This window comes from Ovis aries, chromosome 11 (genome assembly GCF_016772045.2).
Source record: "Ovis aries strain OAR_USU_Benz2616 breed Rambouillet chromosome 11, ARS-UI_Ramb_v3.0, whole genome shotgun sequence".
NCBI lineage: Eukaryota > Metazoa > Chordata > Mammalia > Artiodactyla > Bovidae > Ovis > Ovis aries.
In genome coordinates this window covers 52,490,388-52,515,222 of record NC_056064.1, presented here as the reverse complement: position 1 = coordinate 52,515,222, position 24,835 = coordinate 52,490,388, and the positions used below count along the sequence as shown (strand labels likewise).

General features: G+C 52.6%; 1 protein-coding gene across 4 annotated transcripts in view; it reads right to left on the bottom strand.

The window, feature by feature from the left end:
- The window catches only part of RBFOX3 (RNA binding fox-1 homolog 3), a 434,098-nt gene that overhangs the window by 155,999 nt on the left and 253,264 nt on the right, over window positions 1-24,835 (bottom strand). The window contains exon 4 of one of the 4 annotated variants that reach the window (XM_060395813.1): window positions 7,528-7,653. The exons of the other annotated variants lie outside the window; for them this stretch is intronic. The gene's annotated coding sequence lies outside the window, so the exon portion shown is untranslated. The remainder of the gene's footprint in view (window positions 1-7,527; window positions 7,654-24,835) is intronic. 4 annotated transcript variants of the gene reach the window in all.

Below are 24,835 nucleotides of genomic sequence, written 5' to 3'. Positions count from 1 at the left end.
TTTGGAAGCTTTTATGGGTCTGGAAACACTCCGGCTGGAGTGAGGATCGCAGCAAAGGTGATTTTTTTGTGTGATTCCTTTTCCACTCTCCCAGCCCAGAGTTTTGGATGGTGGCCAGCAGTTTTAAGGAGCAATCCAAGCGAATGTTGGTATTTTATAGGCACTTTGTAAATTCTGTAGCACTTTAAATTTATGTTATTTGTTTAGGACACTGGAAAGGCACACAAGCTTTCTGCTGACACCGATACCCGCTTTGCCAGTCAGGCTTTACCTGTCGCGGCGGGGCCCTGGGGCCTGGAGATGCCCACACTGCTCTGCGGCAGCCCCGTGAGGAGCCGCAAGAGGATGAGGGAGGCAGAAGACTGCCCTAACGCTTCCTGAGCCACCGTTTGCTTCTTTCTAGGCTGCCTGGTGAGATTCAGCTGGAAGCAGACCAAAGGAGTCAAAGCTGCTGCGCTCTTTGCCTGGAACCAAAGCTTCATGACGTCTAGGGCGTTGCCAGCAGCTGTCCAAATCTCCACGGCTCAGAACAGTGCCTGGCACACAGTGGAACCTGGTGACTATTTGCTGGTTGACTGCAGGCACGCACACCATGGAGTGAATTGCGCCCTTGTGCTGTTGTCCAGTCATTAAGTCATGTCTGACTCTATGTGACCCCATGGGCTGCAGCACACCAGCCTTCCCTGTCCTTCCCCATCTCCCAGAATTTGCTCAAACTCATGTCCATTGAGTCAGTGATGCCATCCGGCCATCTCATCCTCTGTCTTCCCCTTCTCCTCCTGCCCCCAATCCCTCCCAGCATCAGAGTCTTTCCCAATGAGTCAGTTCTTCGCATCACATAGCCAAAGTATTGGAGCTTCACCATCAGCATCAGTCCTTCTAATGAATAATCAATGTTGATTTCCTTTAGGGTTGACTGGTTGGATCTCCTTGCAGTCCAGGGGATTCTCAAGAGTCTTCTCCAGCACCACAGTTCAAAAAGCATCAATTTGTCAGCAATCAGCCTTCTTTATGGTCCAACTCTCACATCCATACACGACTACTGGAAAAGCCATAGCTTCAACTATATGGACCTTTGTGCCCCTGTGTGTCCCAGTCCTAATCCCAGAACCTATGAATGTGGTCTGACTCAAGAGAGTCTCTGCAAATGTGGTTGAGTTAAGGATCTGGAGCTGAGCTCATCCAGGGTTTCGGGTGTCCATCTAAATCCAGTGACATGTGTCTTCACAAGAGAAGGGATGGAGATTTGGACACAGACACACAGGGGACAAGGCCATGTGAAGATGAAGGCAGAGACTGGGGTGATATGTCTACAAGCCTGAAAGCTCCTGGGGCTGGAAGATGCAAGGAAAGTCCCCTGCTAGAGTCTTTGTAGGAAGCACAGCCCTGCCGACACATTGACTTTAGAGTTCTGGCCCCCAGAACTGTGAAAGAAGATGTTTCTATTGTGCATAGCCACCCAGTTTGTGGAAATCTGTTACAGCAGCCCCGGGAAGCTTGGGCCCATGCTCTGGCCTGGAGCTTAGTCCTGGCAAGGTCACCTCCTCCATGCACCTCTAAAACATTATCCCCCAGCTCCCCACTCCCCCTTCTTTCTATCTTACTGCCTGCTGCTGGAGGGGGCATGCTCAGAGGATGGGCGGGGGCCCTCTACTCCCTTCTTTCTTCCTGGCAGCCAGCCCCTCTGGAGGAAGCTGCCTGCTCAGGAGGAGGTAGGGGATTGTCACCTCTGCCTCAATCCAGAAGGTGGATTTGTGGCCATAAATAAAAACAGCTCTGAACCGGTCCAGAAAGAGGCTGGGCAGCATCCTCCCAGGGCAGACTCTCCACAGGCCCTTCCCTGCAGGCCCCACATCCAGTGCTGGGCAATGTGGGGGTGGCAGTGGGGAGGTATGATCCTTGACCCACACTTCAAAGGCCCCAAAGCAGAAAGCCTAGATCTCCGACAAACAAAACTCCTCTTGCTGTCCTCCGCCTGTAGGAATGCTTTCGGCAAAACTTGTGACTTCTTGAGCTCCTATTACATTTTAAAATTTAAGGCTGGTTTCCTCCCCAAAGCCGGCCCTGGGGGGGTCCACAATTATGAACTGTCTTCAGGCGTTTCTGGGGAGCAGCTGGCCCCGGGACTCAGAACCTCTCATTTAACGAGGGTTTAACCTGCAGTGAGACGCTGTCCTTGCTCTCTGGTTCCTCGTCCCTAATCATCTCTCAGGAAGGACTCATCAAAAGCATTTTGAAAGTCAGGTAAATTATGTCCACTGGGTTGCCGGGATGCCTGCCATTTTATTAACTTTTTAGAGCGCTCTGGTGAGTCCGAGTGCCCACTTTCCTTGTGGGTGTGTGGAGCTGTTTGACCTCATTACCTCCAGGCACACAGGTCTGTAATTTCCAGGGTCTCCCTGGGTGACGTTAGTGACTTGCCAATTTCCAGAAAGGGCTTAGTTTCCGAATCCCTTTCAAGATCATTGCTATTTTAAACTTTCTAATTCCATTAGGTGAATCCGCTCCAATTTCGGAGATTTACTGGGCTGGGATTTCGCAGGTAAGCTTATAAACTGCTTCCCTAGAGCCATGGCTGGGAAAGCCTGCCAACCCTGGGCAGGCCATGCACACCCGAGGCTCCAGGTGACTCTGGAAGGACTCGGAACTGGCTGAGGGTGGGGGCCCCCCCACGGCTTGAGTCAGGAAGGTGTGCGGCTTGGCGTCCAGACTGCTTGGGCAGCAGGAATTTAAATTCGTTAGTCATATGAACATGGCACAAATCCACTGGCACCGCAAACCCTCCCCAGCATGGAGATTCCAATGGGGCTGCTCCCCTGTGACTGCCGGGGAGACGCTGTCTGTGAGACCTCTGTTAGATGCCCCTGCCCTCCTGTCTATAGCACCGAGGCTCATTTCAATGGGAAGAGCGCCCTGGACAGAGCAGCTGCTCTGGGTTGGGACAGAAACAACCCTAACTAAGGTTAATGAACTGTTGCTCCTGCTGTTCCTGCTGTCCTGACCTCTGTCCCCACCCCCGTCTCCTGAAATTTCTCCTTCTCCCTTCAGATTCCACTCCCTGCCTTGTCCAGCTTATATGCTGTTCTAATTCATGTCCACTGAGAACCTCAGCCTGTGCCCTTATTTGGAAATATGGTCTTTGCAGATGTAATTAGTTAAGATGAGGTCATACTGGATTAGGGAGGGCCCGGAGTCCAATGACTGAGGTCCTAATAAGAAGGGGAAATTGGTACAGAGATACAGGCACACAGACACACAGGGGAGACGGCCGCAGGAAGACAGAGCAGAGATCAGAGCGATACAGCTGCAACTCAAGCAGCGGCGCTTTGTGCCGGAACACAGCACCCAAGGGGGCGTCCAGAGAAGTCCCCTTCTTAGGCAGGGCTTGGGGAGAGTGTAGTGGGGACGGAGGAGGGGACCGAGCTGACCGCGACGGAGCCCAAGAAGGTGGCGGGGAAGCTCACATACTTTAACCCATAGTTGTTGTTCAGCCGCTCAGTCGTGTCCGACTCTTTGCGACCCCATGGACTGCAGCACGCCTGGCTTCCCTGTCTTTCACCATCTTCTGGAGTTTGCTCAAACTCACGTCCATTGAGTCGGTGACGCCATCCAACCATCTCATCCTCTGTTGCCCCCTTCTCCTCCTGCCTTCAATCTTTCCCAGCATCAGGCTCTTTTCCAATGAGTCTGAGGCCAATCTACAAAGTGGAGGCACAGTGATAACAGTCTTCATCCGCTGGGATGACTGAGAGCCGCCTGCTCTGAGGGTGCCCCATCTTCAGCCCCAGGTTACAGGTGAGGAAACAAGGCTTGCAGGTTAAGTGATTTGGGCAAGGTCATGCAACAAGATGTCAGCGCTACAATTTAGACTCATTTTTTTCTGGACCCCAAAGCCCGAGACCAACTTAAGCTTTGGGGCTCAGTATAGTCTGAAAATACAGCCCCTGTTTAAAGAGTACGAAGACTTTCAAGATGGCAACCAAAGATCATTAAAGCCAAGCCTGGGGGCCTGAAGCCGCCCCGCCAGGGCTAAGCTTATAATCACTGTCCCTTTGCAGCTCTTTCTGGGCAGGGACTCCCCTCTTGCCACCAAGACCCCTCCCGAGCCCCTCTCTAAAGGATGGACGATGCCTGGGCCATGTCTCCTCCAGCCAAGTCCCTCTCCTAGTTTTCCCTCCTCCTACTTCATTCTGTCCGAAAGATCTGCCTCTCGGAGCAAACCACTAAAGCTCTCCAGACCCAGTCATTCCTCACGAAAAACAGTAAGGACTCACATCATACAAGGGTGCGGGCCACCATAGAAAGTGTCAGCTGCCTGGTCAGCGACTCACGGGGAGCCCAGGCCTGAGGCTCAGGGATCCCCCCGCCCAGCCCCACACATGTACTGAGTCCACATCGGCCACCTGCGAGCAAGGCTTGCTGCCTCCGGGCCTTTCTCTCAATACCTCCTTTGTCTTCAAAATAGCCCTCCAGGCTGCGGGCAGGAGGCCTCCTTTTTCCAGGTGAGAGCACTGAGGCCGAGGTGCCCGGAAGCAGCTGGAGCCACCTGGCCAATGAAGAAGGGGGGCGCGGGAAAGAGTGCCAGCTTTGAGGGCACATGGAGCTCCTGCCAGAGAGAATCACAGTGCAGACTCCGGAAGTGAGCCTGCAGGGCGGCCTCCATGGGCAGCAACTCGTAAAAGGGCCATAAAAGCAACTTGTAAAAGGTTGATCTCCCAGTGGCTTCGAGTGGGACCCTGGTGTCACAAGTGTGGGAGATTTTATCTGTCCCCTGTGACACCTCCGTTGCTCAGCTGAGTTGAGACCTGGATACTACTGGTAACCACTGGCAATACTGTCACTTCCTTGAAATTACAAGATGAGAAGAGTCGTTAAGCATTTTCTCCTTAACAGGCGGGTGGTCCCTCTGCCCAATGTTCTCGCAGCTGCTATCTGTCCCCTGACCCCAGGGGCCCTTTCCTGAGAAGCAGGCCCCTGCCTTCCTCTGCCAAGAGCTGAGAGCAGGCCGCCTCATGCAGAGACTTTCCTACTGTTGGTGAAATCGATTCAATTGGGGATTTTGTTCCATTTGGGCTCTGCTGCAGAAGCCGATTTTGTCACCTGACTTGATTGTGTTGGAGTCAGTCCCCTGTGCTACGGGGGAGGCCCTGGCTGCAGGAAATCAGGGCACACACCCCACCCCCAGCTCTGCCTTCCTCTCCTGACGTCCTTCTCTAGAAAGAGTGCCCCTCAGATGTGCTGATCTCCTTCTAGCCACCCCTTGTCCTCTTCTCCAGGCCCACTGCTGAGCCAGGGCCCCCACCCCCTCCAAGGGCAGCAGCAGCAGAGGAAGTCCCAGTCCAGCCGGAAATGAAAAACACTCCCACGTTTCGAGGGGCTCTGCCTCTGAGGGGGAAGTTAGGATCAGAACAGACATCCTTAGGGGCTTGGGGATCTGAGGGCTGCTGACCACAGCAAGCCCCTCAGCTCACTGGGGCTGGACGGATAGGAAGGGGCTTCCCTATCCATGAGAGTGGATCTAGAATGTTCTCTGAGCGTCCTCTACTATGCTTTGGGGTGACCCTTCTAAAGCTGGGCTGCAGTCACTGGCAGGGGCCAGGGGCTGAGGGCTGCCTGCACTTCCGTCCTTTGTCCTTATTCGTGAGGCTGGTATGGAACCAGGAGAAGTCTGTGTTCAGATCACTCTGGCGGCTCAATCATCTTCTAGAATGCTTGGGCTCTAGGGCTAACCTTGCCAAGTGAAGGCCTCCTGCCCCACCAGTCCACCCCCATCAGCACCCATCTGCCTGGATGCTGTTACCCCACCTGCGACCTCTTCTCGGGTTGTGCCTTTGGGCTGGAGACCCGGGGCCTTGGGTACCAGAATGTGATGGAAGGTTGCTGCCTACATAGTGGGTGTCTGGACCTCACTGCCTCAGTTTCCTCAATGGAGGAAAGTTCCCACCTCACGGGGTGGCCTAGATGATTGATTGAGTGAAGACTTCTGATTATGCAGCATGGGGTCCTCAGCAAATGCGAGGCATCACAGCTCTTTTCTTTACCTTTAGAGGGTGGAGTTGGACTCTGGGAGGTGGCAGATTATCTGGGAGGCAGCAAGGCTGGCCTCTCTCCTCCATACTCAGGGGCCGCTCCCAGTTGTGGGGCTCAGGGAACCGCAGCGATGCCCTAGAAATGCCGTGTCATAAGTATGGCTTGGGGGATGTTTGCTCTCAGTCAGGCTGGGGGTACAGTTACCAGGCATCTCCACATGTCTGGTTCTCCAGTCTGCTTATCCCTCAGACACCCTTATCCCGAGAAACATCCCCTCCATCCACTCAGTTGCTCAGCTCAAAGCCCAGGAATCATTGTTAAACCTTCTTCCTCTCCTACCGTCTCCCTGGTCCAAGCATCAGTGAGCCACTCAGGGCTTCCTCCCAAATGGGTCCCCATTCCTTCCTTTCAGGCCCTGCCATTGGCTAGGTCCAGGCTTCCATCAAACCAGCCAATCCTAAAGGAAATCGATCCTGAGATTCATTAGAAGGACTGATGCTGAATCTCCAATATTTTGGCCACCTGATGTGAAGAGACAATTCATTGGAAAAGACCCTGATGCTGGGAAAGAGTGAAGGCAAAAGAAGAAGGGGCTGGCAAAGGATGAGATGTTTGGATGGCATCGCTGACTCAATGCACATGAATCTGAGCAAACTCTGGGAGACAGGGGAGGACAGGGAAGCCGGGCGTGCTACAGTCCATGGGGTCGCGAAGAGTCAGACAGGACCTAGTGACTGAACAACAGCAACAGCAAGGTTTCCACCGTGTCACGCATGCCCTGGGTTCCCACCCCACCCCTCCGTGATCCCACAGCCCTGAGAAGGAGGGCCGACCTCTCCCGCCTCCCGTTCTTAGCTCTGCCTGACTGGCCTTCCTGAGCCAGGCTTCCTGTTTCCGTCTCTCTCTGACTCTCTGTGTCTCCCTCTCCCTTCCTCCTTTTGGGGGGTTTCTTCCCAGAGATCTCGTCCCTCCTTCCCAGCTCCTTCCTGCTCTCGGCCCCTCTGCCCAGCACTCTCTGTCCCTAGACTCTGCCGGTCGGTTAGATTTCAGAGATGCCCTGCCCTCCAGGTCTGAAGTGCAGCTGGGCCCTGGCACAGCTGCCCAGTTCTCTACACAGTGCGGGGCTCCCCTTTGGGTAACTTTGTCTGTGGACTAACTCCCCCTCCACCCCAGACTCTTGGCTCCATGAGCTCAGGGGCTTGTCTGTCTTCCTCTTTGCTCATCCACATCCCAACCCCTGGACAGTACCGACCACGGAGTGCATGCTCACTCAAGTGGGCTGAGCGAGAGGAACAGAGGAGCTACACTGTCCACCCCAACCCCACCCCTGCTGCAGGCGTCCAGGGGGCTCTCTCACAGGTGCAGACATCTTAGCATTTGTCCGGCACTTGCCGTGTGCCCAGCTCTCTGCCAGGTTCGGACGGAAAAGCAGATGTAGCATCGGCCCACCCTGAAGCTAAGCTCTTGTTATGCCCCTCACTCCCACCTCCAACTCACCCATTAACACCCTGCAACCAAGGGACACACCATGAGTTTGGGTTAGAAGTGACGAGTGCCTTCAGAAAACACTAGGATAGGCGGTGAGATGACCGTGAAGGAGGCGGCTCTGGGTTTGGCCTGGACCTAGAAGAGGAGAGTGAATATTTCCTTTAGACACAGTTATCACAGGTACAAACAAGTACCCGTGCACATGTGTTCATGGCAGCGCTGTCCCCAGGAGCCGAAAAGTGAAAGCAACCCAAGTGTTGTTACCAGCAGATAAACACGGTGTGTGGTCCATCCACAAAGTGGAATATCACTCAGCCACAAACAGGAGTGAAGCGCTGACACCTGCCACAACACGGATGAGCTCGGGAAACATTCTGCAGAGGGAAGTCAGCCAGGCGCAGAGGCCACCGAGTGTATGATTCCACTGATGTGAAACCTCCAGAAGAGGCAAGTCCGTGAAGACAGAGAGACAATTAGCAGCTGCCTAGGGCTGGAGGGTTTGGGGAAATGGGGTATCACTGGTCCTGGGTGCAGAATTTCTTTTGGGGATGATGAAAGTGTTTTGGAATTGATTATTGTGATAACTCTGTGAATATATGAAAAATCCTCACATTGTACTCAATTTGTGGGGGGAGGTTCAAGACGTTTTCATTTTCAGAGCTTCATGCCCTTTAAATGGGTGAATTGCATGATATGTGAATTGTATCTCAATAACACAGTTTTTAAAAAAAAAAGAAAGAGAGAGAAAGAGCTAATGTTTCTGTAGCCAACTCACATGCTGGGTGGTCCCTGAGCACGTGAGTGCACTGGCCCACCCTGCCCACGATACCTGTGCTGCCGCCTCCCTTACAGATGGGAAACTGAGGCTTGGACATTGCGCTTGCCCAGGCTGGTGGGGGGTGCAGAACTTGCACGCTGGTGCATGTGGTTCTAGACTCTGCACGCTCAACCACCGCCGTGTCTGCCACGGGCGCAAGGTGAGCCTGAGATGAGGTCAGCCATCGCCTTGCACATGCTCTGAGCATCAGACTGGCTGTTAGGTTAGGCTGAAAGTGATGGTGCTGCCAGCTCAAGCTCTGACTGGGGGGACACTGGGCAGGCTGAGCTTCACATCCCATCAGGGACCAGAGGAAGCCGAGAGTGGCCAGGCTGCCCCGCCCCCAAGATCAGCCCACCTGGCCCCTGGCTGCCCACACCTCCATGCCCCTGAGCTTAGGTCTGGTTCTTTGCCTTGCATGCTGCCCTGCCTGGCTCTGCCTGATCCCATCAACGCTCTGAGGCCTCCAAGGACTCCGTGGTGAGGGGGCGGGCTGCAGTTCATCCTGTACCTTGTACTGTAAATACAGATATAAGTATTACAATTTAGTTTAATATTTAATATCATCGGGTTAATACGCATTCCAAACTCCATAAATAATCATTAGCTGAGGGTTCTAATTGTGCTGGTGGGATCCGACTTCATGACTAATTTAAAGACCAGAAGACGTTCCCATATTCAGCTACCCCAAATGCCATAAATTAACCTGCAGCCCCATCTCTGTCATCAGAACCACTGGGATGTGCCGAGGAGAGGACAGGCTGCTGGGAGCCTTTGCCCAAGCTGCCCCAAGTGCACTGCCTGGCTGGGTGGGCGGCTGGCAGGCTGCCCACTGTGGGGCCTGGGCAGCCCCACAGGTCAAGGGGCAACGTCAGCTGAGAGGGTTGCCTCTTGGGAGGAGGCTGGCTTGAGGAAAGGTTGTGTTGAAGGCTGGAGAAATGAGCTACTTGCAGAGGAAAGCAGAGGAGGAGGTTGGGCAGGCCTACTGGAAAATTCTATGGGCTCTGGGGATGCCGTGTACAAATCAGAAAGCCCTGAAACAGTCCACCTGGCAGCCTCCAGACCCTGCTCATGGCCTGCAGGACCCTCCAGGAGGTGAAAGGTTGTTTCAGCAGGATTCTAGGTACAGTAACCCACGTGGGCCCTAGAGTTTCTGACCCAGCAAAACCTGAAGAACTTCATGGGCCAGGAAGTAGGTTTCTAAACCCCTAATCAGGGCACAGAGTCTGGCCAAAGATTTTTGTTTGGTCTGAGGAGGGAGCCTGGACAGGATGGCTTAGATTGCAAATACACACAAAACCTCACTTTTGAGGGTGTATAGTAATCGCAAGGTACCATATCTGGAATTGGGATTGTCCCAGAAGGTCTAAGACAGGCATTGTCTGTGGGGAACCAGGCCAGCTCCTTCCCGGCCTGTGTGCTGCTAGCATTCACCCCTGTGCCAGCCGGGCCTGAGCCTCAGCCTGGTGCTCTGCCAACTACAGCCTCACATGGAAGGTGCTGCTGGGTTAAACTTCCTGTCCCTGCCCTGGTGGAGGCTGCAGGGCTCAGGTCTGCTTGGCTGGAGTAGCCAGGGTGCATGATACTAGAGCTGGAGGAGGCTTAGCCCAGCCTCCCTGGAACGGATGAGGACATGGAAACCTGGAGAGGACAGGGCTCACCCAGGTCACCGGGCCGGTGAGTGCAGGGCCAGCATATAGACCCACCCCGGACATCGTCGCTTCCAAGGGGCACAGGCACACCAACAACAGGTTTTGGCCGAGTGCATTCATGGCGCCAGCTGCCTTTGGACTCTCACCGCGTCCACTTTCTCATACACTCCTCCCACAGCTCTCTGAGGTATGCGCCACTTATCCACCCATTCTGGGACTTCCCTGGCGGCCCAGTGGTTAGGAAGCCACCTTAACCAATGCAGGGGATGTGGTTCCATCCCTGATGTGGAATAAGGTCTCACATGCCGTGGGGCAAATAAGCCCTCGTGCCACAACTAGAGGAATCCTGCATGTTGCAATGAAGACCCAGCACGGCCAAAATAAACGAATAAAGAAATACAACACGTCCATTCCACAGATGAGGAAACTGGGGCTTGGAGAGCTTCAGACACCCAATCATTAAGTGGCAGAACCGGGTCTAAAACCCCACACTGTGAGTAGGAGGCGCATAGGGGAGAGACTGGTGAAGGCCCTGGGTTCTCGGGAACTGGCAGGAAAGAAGACACAGAATCAGATTAGCAGGACATGTGTCTCCACTTCTCTAGGGTGGGCACATAGAAGGTGTTCCATGTTTACTGACATGGTTTATACATCCCCTCTGGTGCTTATAACAGGGCCTCCTTTAACATCTGTGTTTCTGGACCTCTAGTTATGCCAAGATTCTTGTGGATGGAGGGAATGCCCTGTTGCAATAGCCCCGGGCAGCAGCAGCACAGAGCTTGGCATGCAGTGACTGCTTTGGCAGCGGTGGGGTCTGCCTGAACTTGAGACCACGTGTACTTAGTTGCTCAGTCATGCCTGACTCTCTGCGACCCCATGGACTGCAGCCCGCCAGGCTCCTCTGCCCGTGGGATTTTCCAGGCAAGAATACTGGAGTGGGTTGCCATGCCCTCCTCCAGGGGATCTCCCCAACCCAGGGATTGAACCCAGGTCTCCCACATCGCAGGCGGATTCTTTACCGTCTGAACCACCAGGGAAGCAGAGAGACCATGTAACATAGTTCAAATAACTCTGGGTGGCCTTCCTGGCCAGTGCTCCTTTCCATCCTCTCTGTCCAGCTAGTATTTGCTCAATAAACACAAATAAACGGAAATGTTACCTGAGCTCCCCACAGCTAGTGAGATGGATCTGCTTTGAAGTGATATGAATCTTATCGCCTGGGAATTCTTGACTCTGCTTGCCCACCCTTGCAGGAGACCACCTTCTCTGAAATGTGGATGCAAATTCGTGTCTGTCATCAAGGATGTTAGAAACAGGCTTCCCTGAGGGGTCCAGTGGTTAAGAATTTACCCGCCAATGCAGGAGACTCGGGTTTGGTCCCTGATCCAGGAAGATCCCACATGCCTCAGAACAGCTAAGCCCATGTGCCACAACTACTGAGCCAGCGCCCTAGAGTCTGTGCTCCACAACCAGAGTTGTTGTTGTTATTCAGCCGTAAGTCATGTCTGACTTTTTGCAACCCCACGGACTGTAGCACACCAGGTTTCTCTGTCCTCCACTATCTCCCAAAGTTTGCTCAAATTCATGTCCATTAAGCCAGTGATGCTGTCTAACCATCTCATCTTCTGCTGCCCCCTTCCCCTTTTGCCTCCAATCTTTCCCAGCATCAGCGTCTTTTCAGCCACTGCGACAGGCCGCACACTGCTATGAAGAGTAGCCCTCGCTCATCGCCAACTAGAGAGGGCCTACTTGCAGGAACGAAGACCCAGCGCAGCCAGAAATAAATAAGTATATATATATATATATATATATTTTAAGAAAGTTAGGAAAAAGGACCAGTGTCACCTTGGGAGGAACAACTGGAAGTCTCGGTGAACAAGAGAGGAAAGACGCTGGTCTAGGATAGCTTGGCTGATAGGTGTGTGTAGGAGGGTGGAGGACGGCCACGGTGGTGGTGGTAGTGGTGCTGGAGTGATGCCCCAGACTGACTGTTAGGGGCTGAATTATGTCCCGCAGATTCATATGCCGAAGCCCTAACCCCCAGTGCGACGGTATTTGGAGATGGGGCCTCCAGGGAGTAAAGAAGATGGGATGAGGTCATCAGGGTGGGACACCAGTCTGATAGGGTTAATGCCCTTATAAGAAGAGAAGGAAATACCAAAGACCTCTCTGTCGCCACGTGAACACAGAGGAAATACCGTGTGAAGACACAGGAGGATGGCCACTGTCAACAAGCCAGGAGGAGCACCCTCATCAGAAACCACCCCTGAAGTCACCTTGATCAGGGATTGCCCAGCCTTCAGAACGCTGAGAAATGCCTGTTATTTAAGCTGCCCAGTCAATGGTGTTTTGTTGCGGCAGCCTCAGCAGGCTAATACAGAGGCAAGGTGGTATTTCATGATGGGAGGGTTTGGTTCGGATGTTGGGAATGTAAATATTTCCATTTACAAGTGCAGTAGAAAGTAAAGTGAGGGCTTTCCTGGTGGCTCAGTGGTAAAGAATCTGCCTGCCAGTGCAGGAGACACGGGTTCGATCCCTGATCCGGGAAGATGCCACGTGCCACGAAGCAATGAAGCCTGTGTGCCACAGCTGTTGAGCCTGTGCTCTCTCTAGAGAGCCCTGACAGCCACAGCTACTGAAGCCCGCACCCTAGATCCTAGGCTCCATAACAAGAGAAGCCCGTCACTGAAACTAGAGGCAGCCCATGGAGCAATGAAGACCCAACACAGTCAAATTAACAAATAAAACTATTAAAGAAGCAGAGTGAAAGATTTTACTGTCAGACCTTGAGAACTGCGTACCACCTGTGTTATGTGGCTGCAAATCTTAGACCCAACATTCAAAGACAAGATCTAAGTGGTGGCCACCTGATGCCTGGGGATTAGGCTTCCAGGTGCCCAGGACAGGGTGCAGCAAGCCTGCCAGCGAACTATAGGACGTGCTCCCTCAAAGCTGCTCTTGCTTCTCTGTTGTAAAGCAGGTGATGGAAGGGATCCCAGTGCAGTGTTCTTCCTCTCTTCTTCCCTCACCCACCAGCACCCCCCTCCGCCCACCGGAACTCAAGGGAACGTCTTGAGAGTTAAAGCAGTGGTGTGTGTGTGTGTGTGTGTGTGTGTGTGTGTGTGTGTGTGTGTGCATGTGTATATGTGTGGTGTCCTTCTCGGAATAACCTAGAGTGGCGAGGCATGGTCCAGAGGAGAAGATCACTCCATCCATAGCAGACGACCAAACCAGCAGCTGTAGATAGAGCTAGAAGTCACAAACGAACACATGTGCTTACACACGTAAACCACTAATCCATCAAAAAAGGGAGCACGCAGTCCTGTCGGGTGTGATAGGTGACGGGTTGAAGAAGAGATGAAGGGTGGTGGCTCAGGAACCCAGTGGCTTGTTGGGCACAGAACACACACACACACACACACACACACACACACACACACACACACACACACACACATGAGTCCGGGAATACCAGGCCTGTCCAGTTCTCCATAGGTACCTTCCATACCCACTCTGCAAGCAGATCCAAAGGGAGGGCTTCACACTCACGTGCTTTGAGCAACAGGTTGGCTCTCCGGCGTCACTTAGGGACACTTTTGGAGAGAACATACTCCTTCGATGGGTATGCACTTTCGAGAGTGAATTCAAATTAAGGCTGTAGTTACGCAAATAGATTGAAGGAACACATGGGCTGAGGGCTCCAGAAGTTGGGATCAAGTGCTATGCTGTGTGCACACCTTGCGTCAGAGCAGAAAATGATAAACCAAAGCATCCAGCTTACTCTTTTGCACACCCCCAGGTACCCCTGTGTACATGCCATCCTGAGACCAGGGACAGAGCAGGATGCCAGGGAAAGCTGTCTGTAGATGGGGTCCTTTCCTTTCCATTACAGAACGGCTGTGGTTACATGGGGCATGGCTCTGCCGTCCATCACGTACTGCTGAGAACATCCTGGGCAGAACCCTCCATAAATCAAGGGTGGAAGAGAGGGCAAACCAAGCATGTTAGCGAGAGAAAGGGCTGTGTGAAAGATGAGCCACTGTTGTTCCCAGACCACATGCATCGTCTCCGTTGGCAGGTGGGGTAACTGATTTAGCGGGAGCCTCGGAGCCAGACAGACCTGGGTTCCAGTCCCCAGAGCAGCCTAGTTGTGTGGCCTTGGGGACTTCCTTCCAGTCAACTTTGAACAGAGCTTCCTTGTCATTGAAATGAGGGAAGTGTTGCAGGGCTGGGGGAGGGAGGAGGTGCTGTGATGGGAATTCTCCAGGTGCCTGGGGCATGGAAAGGCGGGTGTGGGCATGTGATCAGGCCAGGATGGCCCGACTGCACTTTGGATATTGCATCGGCCTCCACAGCCCTTCCCGGCCAGCATTCCCAGCTCAGCTTTTGTCCTGCCAATGACCGCGTTGTGGGACCTCGTTGAGGTTCACACCCGATGGTGTATGGATTTAACTGTCATCCTCAAGGGCTTTCAACACATCAAGAGGTGTTAAATTCAATAGGTGGCCTTGAGGGGTTTGTTTTTGAACACACACACATATATATATATATGAGTAATCTTTCCCTTGGTCAAGCTTGCTTAGTGCTGGCTTTGGGTGCTCAGAGATCCTAGTGAACAAACAGTCATCAGGGAAATAAACAGACATTAGGCTGCACACAGACCCATCCACATAGGCACAACCCATTAATTTGATCACTGTGGAGCTGGTCCACGGACTTTGCTGAGACAAATGTATCTGGGCAGTGCGGGGTGGGAAGGGGACGACAAGAGAATGACATTAATTCAGAGGCTGTCGTATTGGGTTGCAGTTTTATTTGCTTCTTGAGATAGTGCTGACCAAATGCCCTACAGCTTATTACTGACCATGCAGTTCTGGAGTGGGTTTGGGAGAGCAAAGGGATGGGGTTTGGGACACAGGGAGCTGCAGGGTGGGGGCAGGGGTGACGAAGGGGAACTTTCCTGCAGATACAATCAAGGAGAAGGTTGATTGAAAACACAGGCGTAAAAGAAGGCCTATGGGGGTGGGGCTGAGAGTAGAGGAGCGTGGTGCTGGCTGAATAAAGTACAGGAAAACTTCCATGTCAAAATGTTTTCCCCCTAAGGGATTCGCTGATGCATTTCCTTTTTAGAAAAGGGTTCTTTTCTGCTCTCAGGAGCTTAATTTCATTTGGAATGAAAAATGACGAGAGCGAATTGGACGAGCTGCTTAGACCCAGCCTGAACTGCTAGCTCAATGCACATCATGTTTATTTAGCCAAAAGCCTGGGTGTGAAGTAGAGGAAAGAGGGGCACGGGGCAGGCGGGGAGGGTCACTTCATGGGTGTGGGGGAGAGGCAGGCTGCCAGTTCAGACAGGGTCCTTGAGCTGCGGGGAGAAGGGCCCCAGGGGAAGAGGCCATCTTGCCAGGGGGCTCGAGACACACCCTCTCTGGGCTGCCTGGACCCCTCATCGTCTCGCTCTGAGGATTCCCAAACCTTGGTCGAAACTGTCACCCACATCTCTCCCAAACTCAGCGGTCGACTGTACCACAGTGGGCCCAAAGTGGGAGGGGGACCCATCTGACAGCGAGTCGGGGGGCTCCCTGCCTAGGGGGCAGGCTAGAGGAAGAGAAAGTTGGACCCTTGCAAAGCCAGACCGACCCTCAGCTCTACCTGGAGCTCATTAGTACCAGCATCTTTGCAGTTCAAGTGGCCTGGCCAACGGTTCTTACTTTAACTGCCTGAGACACAGAATGAAAGGGAAAGAGAAGAAACAGCCAGCAACTCCTGCGATCTAAGTGGCTCTGTTTTCAGAGCAGGTGTGGGAAGTTTCCATTTTCGGGAAAGATATCAAGGCTGGGGTGGGAAGAGAACTCATGCCAAAGTCGGGGGTATTTTGCCACATGGACCAGGAAGGAGCAGCCACCGGTGGCAGTTTTTGCTTTCTTTACCTGTTTGGTTTTTATAGCTTCTAGAATCGAGGACAGAGATGAACGTTTTCCCAGGCTAAGGTAACATTCCTATGTTTCACAGGTGAGTGCAGCCTTGGTTTGGAAACGCACCAGATCCCAGTGAGATTGGTCGTAAGTGCTGGAGCTGGAGAGAGGACCCCCTGGGGAGGACGTGCTGGCCCTCAGAAATGGGTTTCTGACCCACGTGTAGTTGAGAACCCTTCCTGATCCCAGAACCCAAGCTGTGGCTGGTGAGGCAGAAATAGTGCTCCAGCCTCAGGCTAGCCGTGGCCTCAAGGTGGGTTCAGCTGTTAGAACTGAAGATTTCATAGTGAAGGTATTTCCCACTGTTCGTGGAAGTGTCCCATTCCTTTACTTACTTCTTTCCTTAGAAGTGGAAATGCATCCTGAAAGCCAGCTGATTTTTATCTGCCCCACGTTTTCATGGGCCGGTGCCTGTTATGGACGGTCTTGTCTCAGACATAGGGTTACTCTGGAGAATGGGGTAGGAAGCCCATGTACCATCTGGGGTTTAGAAAATCTTTTGGTAAAACCTGGCTTATGATAGTTAATAGCTTTCTTAAATGGTTTGTTTGTTATGCCTAAGTTCATAATCCAAAAGTCATGTTCATAAAACAACAGCAATTACAAAAAATCATAAAAAATGGGACAGTAAGGCAATCGAGCTGGGGTCCTCTTTGGCGCTGAAGGCTTATAGTAGTCACAAGGAGATGGCTGGCAACGGGCTTGCACAAGGACAGATGAGCCTGTCCATGACTTAGGGGTCATGAAGGAGATGGAGAGACGGCAGGCTTGGGGCCCTTCATTCTCTTTCAGTCCCAGGGTTCAGATGGGAGAGGAACCGTCCCAGAGAGAGCCCCCAAACTTTGTAGACAGTCATGGATTTGAAACCCTGCCCACATATTTCTGTCTGGGTGACACCAGGGAAATGGTTTCACTTGCTGAGCCTCAGTTTTCTCATCGGCAAAATGGGAGTGATGGTACCTGCCCCTCAAGGTGTTGGAGAATTAGGGAGGTGATGCTTGGCGAGGCATCCCCTTTGCCAAGAGTAGCTGAACCCTACTCTGGGGCTGTGACCCTCTCCCAGCTTCCACAGAAAAGCTGGCACCCCCCTTTTCTGTCCCAGACAAGCAGACAGCCAAGACACAGTGAACATGCCTATGGAATTCCCATCACCTTCTCATGGTCTGTGTGAATGGAATGGGGTAAATTCACAATCATGCATTCACACTGGTTCACATGAAAAGTTACACTTGCTTCTGACCTTCTCCAATGAGCAGTACCCCCACAAGCTGCAGCATAGAGTTGTCTCTGCCCCAAAGCCACTTCAATAAGCAATACTCTGTAGACAAATATTTAAATATACCAGAGAAGCTCAGTTCTATAGGAATGCCTCTGTGAATCCTGCAGTTGCCTTAAGACCCATCACAGGGCCCCAAACCACAATCCCTGTCACCACTTTGCAAAGGCTGAGCTTCTGTGCACTGGCTTCCATTCAAATCCCGTGCAGATGGCCATGAGCAGGGGGCCACTGGCACAAAAACGCACCTCTGTCATACCCCACATGTGGTGCCCTCCTGGAAGCTGGTGCCAACACAGGAGTCTGTGGTTGTTGCCAAAAAGTGGCTATCTACCCCTCTGAGCACTTTTAGGGACTCACTGATGTCATCAGTAGCTACACTGATTGGCTCTTGCGCCACAGTGGCTGGGGGAACTTTCTAGAACTGCCTTCCTTTTAGGACAGCCTGGCAGTCCCTGGCTTCTCAGCTCAACTGAGTGGGGCCCAGGCCTGCTCTGGCATTCACATTCCCCATGCCCTCAGCTGCCACCTGCAGTCCTGCCCCGAAGGGAGAGAGACCACCCTTCCTCCTGCCTCTGCCTCAGCTCCCCAGACCTCCCCTCCTTCTTCAGCTTGTTCCCAAAGGCTGGAGAAGCCAGTCAAACAGAGAAAAATGCAAGGGAGGCACTGAACGCCCTGTGCCTGCTGTTTATGAGCTGTGCAGCGAGAGTCTACGCCCCTGGGCTGGGTCCCCTGACATGGAGCAGGGGAGAGATGCTGCTCCTTCCTACCTCGCCAGCCACCCCGGGAGAGCCGGATCTCCGCAGCCTTTCACTAACTCCGCCATGGGACTGATTCTGGTCCCTCTCCCTTGGTGCTGACACCAGAAAGGATGGACTGTGAGATGAATCCAGGCTGTGTGTTAAGATGGAAGTTGGCTTGGGAAGCCCAGCTCTGCTGATCAGCTGAGGGCCCCAGGAAAGTGACATGACAGTGTCCCCCACGGATCCTGCAGGCACACAGTCACTCTCCTCTGTGGGTAGAGAGCCGAGAACAAGGAGCTAAGAGCGAGCTTCCCCTCGCCCCAGAAGCTCTGACCTGGTGCCTGGCTCTGTAGCCGGCCCCGCGGTAAGCAGGACGAATTTACATGGATGAGGATGACGTGGGCTGGGAGACTCTGACGGTGCCTGTTGTAGAGCAAAGGATGCCTGTCAACAAGTGAATGATGGTCCCCGTTCCCCCAATCTCCAAAGCTCGGCCTGTGCTAAGGCAGAGGGGCCCCCACCTGTCAGCCCCTGGGGACGAGGAGGACCCTCAAGTGACACTTCCACCTGGAAAGGACCATGCTCCCTCCCAGACACCCAGACAGCATTTCCCCAACCCGCAGAGACCCTGGGATGTCTGAGCAGAGAGGGATGGAAATTGGGTTTCAATTGATTCATTTCTCCTCTAGATTAGGTTTGCGTTGAGTGAGAGGCTTGAGGGATAGAGGAATCCCACAGGTGCCTGGGTCGTCCTTTCCCCCCAGCTCAGCATTCTCTCTCTCTGCTCTCATGCTTGGCAAAATCCACAATGTGGGTGCCCCAGCCAGGACCCCAGGCAGGGCCAGTCTGCCGACAGGAGGCCCAGTTAACAGTGGGCACCTGGGCCATGTGGGTCACCCAGGGTCCGTGATGAGAATCAGCGGTTCTTAGGTGGGCTCTGTGGGTAGGGTGGAGACAAGAGGAAAAAGAAGCTGCCTCTGCTGGAGGGGCAGGTTCCACCATGCTCCTCCCGAAGCCTTCCTGGTGTGCGGGGCCATGCTGACCCCCGGCTGTGTCCAGCCCCTCCAACCATGAGCTTCTGGGATGGGAGCCATCAGGGGCAGAGAGACCTCGCACCGCCCCCCCCCCCACCCCACAACGCACACATGTGTAGAGGATGTCTTAAAGGGGAGCACTCCTGCATCCATGCTCTTGGCAGCTTACTCCCAGTGGCCAAAGTTGGGAAGAGCCCACGTGCCCACCCACAGATGAGTGGATAAACAACACGGTGTGTCCCCCCAGTGGAAGGTTCCTTAGCCAGAAGCAGGAGCGGGGCACTGACACTGGCCACAACACGGTGACCCTCAGAGACACAGTGCTGAGCAAATGATGTCAGACGCAGCAGACTCCACACGAAACGACTCCTTTTATATGGAATATCCAGAGTAGGGAAACTGGCTGGAACAAAGCACAGATTGGTGGTGGACCAGGGCTGGGGGAAGGGAGGGTCTGGGGGTGGCTGCCAAACGGGTACAGAGTTTCCCATTTGGGGTGATGAACACCTCTTGGAACTAGATTGTGAAACACCACTGAAGTGTTTACTTTAAAATGGATAATTTTATAAGAGGTGCAGAATACTATGTATGCAAGAAATAAGCTATAAGGATATATTGTACAGCGCAGGGAATACAGCCAATATTTGATAATAACTGTAAATGGAGCATAATCTATAAAAATTTTGACTATGTCATACATCTGAAATGCATATTGTAAGTCAACTATGCCTCAATTAAAAAAAGGTTTAAAAAGTAAAGACAGAAAAAGGAATAGATAATTTTAAATGATGTGACTTTTACTTCAAGAACGTTTTGGAAAAATTAAATTAAAGTAAGAAACACTCTAGAAATAAGGGAGCCATATCAGGATACAGAGGCTGGGAGGGTGGCAGGGGATGGGTGTCTGGGTCAACTGCTTGTCATTTTTCCAGCCCTTTAATGTTCTTAATTTTGCATCTGGCCATAGGAAACAATAGGGTGGCTGGCATTTTCTTTCTCCTTTCGTGGTTTCCCCTCACCTTTCCCCTGCTTGTGGGATTTCATTCATTTGGATGTGCATCCACTTGTCAACAGTACTCAGCAGTATCCTCAGTCCTAAGACGTCAGGAGACCCCTGATCTTATTGCAAACATTTAAATTTTCATGGGCTGTTGTCTCCACCAGCATGCCAAGAGTAGGAGGATTTCAAGGCAAGTGTGATCAAGACAAAGGCAAAAAGCTCACCCACAGGCACCACATCCTGTCTCTGACCCCATCCCTGCCCACGTCCTGGGCTGTGGGCTGTGATGGGGCCCAAGGGGTATGCGTGTGGAGGCATAGCAAAGCTGGAATGGGGAGGAACTGTGAGATACTGAGACATCAGCATCCTATAAACTTGTTCAGATCATTCCTCTCAGACTCAGCCTAAACAATTACATCATTTTCCCATGAGGCCAGCCGGCAACAGAAACTCAGTCTTGTTTCCCAGGATTTTGAGAATCTGACTGGTTTCTATCCTGCTCTGTGGTACCCTGGGTCATTTGCCAGGCTAAGCTACTAAAAGCTTGCAGATGTGTGGTGGCAGGGGGGACAGAGAGACAGGAGAGGCCCATGTAGCAGGAACGTTCCGACTCTTGGTGGCCCAACACGCATTCACTCCGAAGGATGCAACCAAGCCCCCTGTCCGGTGCCGCCTGGGCCCTGGGGTGTCTTTCCATGGATAGGTGTGTCTGTCAACTCAACTTCCCCATCTGGAAGTGTCCCAAAGTTAACCCATCCAAAACCAAATCCCTGAGAGCCAACCCCACCCCTGTTTCCTTGAGTGACTACCACTTGCTTAGGCCAGACTCTGGGGAGAGCTGAGGTTTATGTCTTTCCTTCACACCCCACGCCAGATTCATTAGCAAATCCTTAGGGGTCCACCCTTGAAACAGCTAGAATTCCTCCACTGTCCACAGCTCTTCATCACCTCGGCTGTAGCCACGCAAAAGCTTCCAGCAAGTCCAGCTGCTTCACTCTGGCTAAGGACGCACCGTCTGCGGCAACACCGCCAATGTGATCAATTTCCAAGTAAGAGGGTGCCCTGGACTGAGTGTAAACCCCTCCAACACCCCAATTTCATTCAAAGTAAAGCCAGCGTTCTCAGAATGTCCCCCCTTGGTCTCCCATCGCTGGTTCTCTTCCAGTGCTCCTCAATGCTCCATCTCTGGGTCTTGGCTCAGATGTCACCTCCTCTGTGAGGCTTGCGCCCATCCTTGCTTAGCCTCTCCCCTCCCTCAGTCCCTGGGGGCTTCTCTATGTCTTGTTCTCTGAACCCTCAGTACCCAGAAGGGTGTCCGACACGTGTTGGAAAGCAGTGAACTCTCACTGAACATCTGGATGACTGCCAGGAAAATGAAAAAGGCAGCCATTGCCTTCCAGGTGTCCTCAGGCCACCTGAGAGGGCTGATGCATGAACAAGAACCCACAGAGCAGACAGAAGTGCTGGGTCAGAGGTCTGCCCCATCCGTCTATCCATCCAAAGTTTTGCCATGACTTGAACTATCCCAACCTGCCTTCCCTTTCCAGACCCCACTTCTCAAGAGCATGACTTCAAAGCCACTGTTCCCTTTTATTGTCTCCTGTTTACCCACATCCTGATGTCTGGCCCTTCCTTGCTGGTCAAGCTTTTGTCAGGAGACACCCCCGCCCCCCATGTGCAAAATGTGACAGACGCTTCTCCGTCCTTACTGACAGCACATCTCCCGTGACCGACTGCTCTCCCATTCCTGACATTCTCTGTCTGCCTCCGGCGGCCCCACGCCCCAGGACCGTGTCTGTCTGTTTCCCTTGGGCTTTGTCTTCATGCCAGTGGTCTTCTCAGGCTGGCTACCCTCCACTGGGATGATCTTATTCACCTCCGTGTCTCAGTTCTCTAAATATAATGAGCCCCAAATTGATGTGTCTGACCCAACACCATCCCTGATTCTAGACTTCATCAGAGAGATCATGGAAGAGAGATACGGTGTTCTACACAGAAGGAACAGCTCATGAAAAGTGCCAAGTTCTTAAAGGGAAATAAGTATTGGGAACTTGCACAGGAAGCTGGGGTGTTCAGTGTGGGTGAAATGTACTGGGAACGCGGTGGAGTGAGCAGCGGGGCTCGTCCAGGGGAGAGATGCTGGGACGATGTCGTCTCCATGGGAAACAGTCAGTTGGAATCAACCATGGGCATCTTCCTATTACTGCACCTCTGGGAATTTCCACACCAGAACCTGTAATCCCTGGCCTTCTTCCACCCATCCTGTCCCCAGAGAAACTCCATCCAGAGGCAGAGAAAGGGGCACTACACTTCTCTAATGCATCTGGCACAGCTCTCTGCCCACTCTGTGGCTCAAGCCCAATTTCGTGGCATTCAATGTGTGGAGAGAGCCATCCCAGGGTCCCTTAGTTGGCCCAGCTCTGTCCCTTCAAGGCTGAGAAACTGAATGCAAAGGGGTGGAGAGGAGTACGCGTGTGTGCATGCTAAGTCGCTTCAGTTGTGTCCAAATCTTTGCAACACCATGGACTATATCCTCTGTCCACAAGATTCTCCAGGCAAGAAAACTGGAGTGGGTTGTCGTGCCCTCCTCCAGGGGATCTACCTGACCCAGGGATCGAACCCCCGTCTCTTTACAGCAGTTCTTTGCCACTAGGGCCACCTGGGAGCCACAGAGGAGTAAAGAATGTTCTAAACAACCATATCTCGTCTCTCCCCGGGCATTAGTGGACTTGCCAGGATCAGTTTCCTCGACCACTGCGAGCTGAGACCCAAAGGCCTTGTCTACCCTCTGCTGCTAAGTCGCTTCAGTCATGTCTGACTCTGTGCGACCCCATAGGCAGCAGCCCACCAGGCTCCCTCATCCCTGGGATTCTCCAGGCAAGAACACTGGAGTGGGTTGCCATTTCCTTCTCCAATGCATGAAAGTGAAAAGTGAAAGTGAAGTCGCTCAGTCGTGTCCGACTCTTAGCGACCCCATGGACTGCAGCCTACGAGGCTCCTCTGTCCATGGGGTTGTCCAGGCAAAAGTACCCTCAGCAGCCATCAAAGAAGCCAAACACTCAAGCCCCCAGTAACATAACCCTCCCTTCTTAGCCATCCAGATTGAGACCCTCCAAAGCAGCCCTGTCTTCTGTTGAATCCACAGTTCCCTGCCTCCTTTCCATGCTGGTGACATCCAAGGGGCTGTTCTTCTCCATGTGAGGTTTTAACCCCCCTGGTCCAGCTTCCTGGCTCGGAGGACAGGCCTCCAGGACCTTCCCCTGTGGAGTCATCCTTAAAGCTGCTTCTGGCACTCAAATCTGCCTCCCAGCTCTTAGCCTCTGGTTCAGAGCTTCCCTCAGAAAGTGGTGTATTTTATCTTTATGTGTCAGGATTTATATAAAAAGGGGATAGTTCAACTCTAAATGTAATGAGTTGGAAGAACAGCTCTCTGGTGGCTTTCTCTAGTGAACACGGCATCAATAACATTGATTGCTAAAAATAACTAATAACACGGGGCTAGCAATGGCCAGGGACTGCTCCAACCCCGCCTCCAACAGGGATGCAAGGAAAGCTGGCTCTTGCCTCTGAACACAGGCTCCTCCCACAGGTGAGTGCCTGGTGGTATTCAGCTGGAGGGGGAGGAGGAGGAAATGCTCAGTGGATGTTGGTGCGGGGAGGGAGGGCAGAACTTTCTAAGCCTTGGCAGACTGGCAGGGGATGAACCTCAGTTTCTACACCCGGAAAGTGGAGATCTGTGGTCCTTCTCGCTGTGTTACCACCATAGATTTCTTGCATGCACGCTTGCCAAGTTGTTTCAGCCCAGTCTGACTCTGCGACCCTATGGACTGTAGCTGGCCAGACTCCTCTGTCCATGAGATTTTCAAGGCAAGAATGCTGGAGCGGGTTGCCATGCCTTCCTCCAGGGATCTTCCCAACCCAACTCTTTTGTGTCTCCTGCCTTGGCGGGAAGGTTCTTGACCACTAGCGCCACTTGGGAAGCCCCCATAGATTTCTTGAGGGGATGCAATTCCATGGTCCTTGTGCAGGTCTTAGCTTCCTGCCTGTTACATGGTTTGCAGTTCCATATATGCTTAAGGTTGCAATGTTTATTCTTGAAACAGTCCAGGAAGGGAATCCGGGCAGGAGTAGTTAGCAAGTAGAGTCTGAGATTGACACAAAGGACCCTACTAGTGATCAGCCCCAAGGGAGATAAATGGTGTTTAGGATTAAGGGTCACCCAAATCAGAGAAGTTATAGTTTTTGACAAGGCAGACAGACAAGCACAGATTATGTGCATCTCATTTACTTCCAGAGGCTTCTTCTCTGGGTTTGACGACAACTGGATGGAGAGTCTCCACCACACATGCAAAATCAATTCCCGCATGCCCTCAGCTCTGGTCACTCTGCCCTTGACAGTGCTGGCAGGCTTCTCCCAGAAACAGGCAGCGTGCTTCAATAGGAATCTATGCTGGGGTGAGGCAAGGAGCCTTCCTTTGGCAGGTCAGCTCAGCCTGTGCAGCTTCCTGCCTTTCTAGAAGGATTCATTTGCCTAACCTCTCTCTATGCTTCCCTACCTCCTCCCGGGACTTCAGGAAAGGAAACGCAAATTAAAGGTGAGGTGTTAAGGGCTGGGGGAGTGAAGCACCATGATAAAAATAAAAATGCCAGGCTGCCATTAAGAAAGAGAGCTACTTAGCTGGCCTCAAACAAGCCTAAGTTTATAGAGATGAAATAATGTGTTTTTAAATTGATGGCATAAATGTCAGCTCTGATGGCTGGGGTATTAGAGCATACGGTCACTGAAGTACTCTTTGTGAGGTTATTTTCTGTCTCTTGCA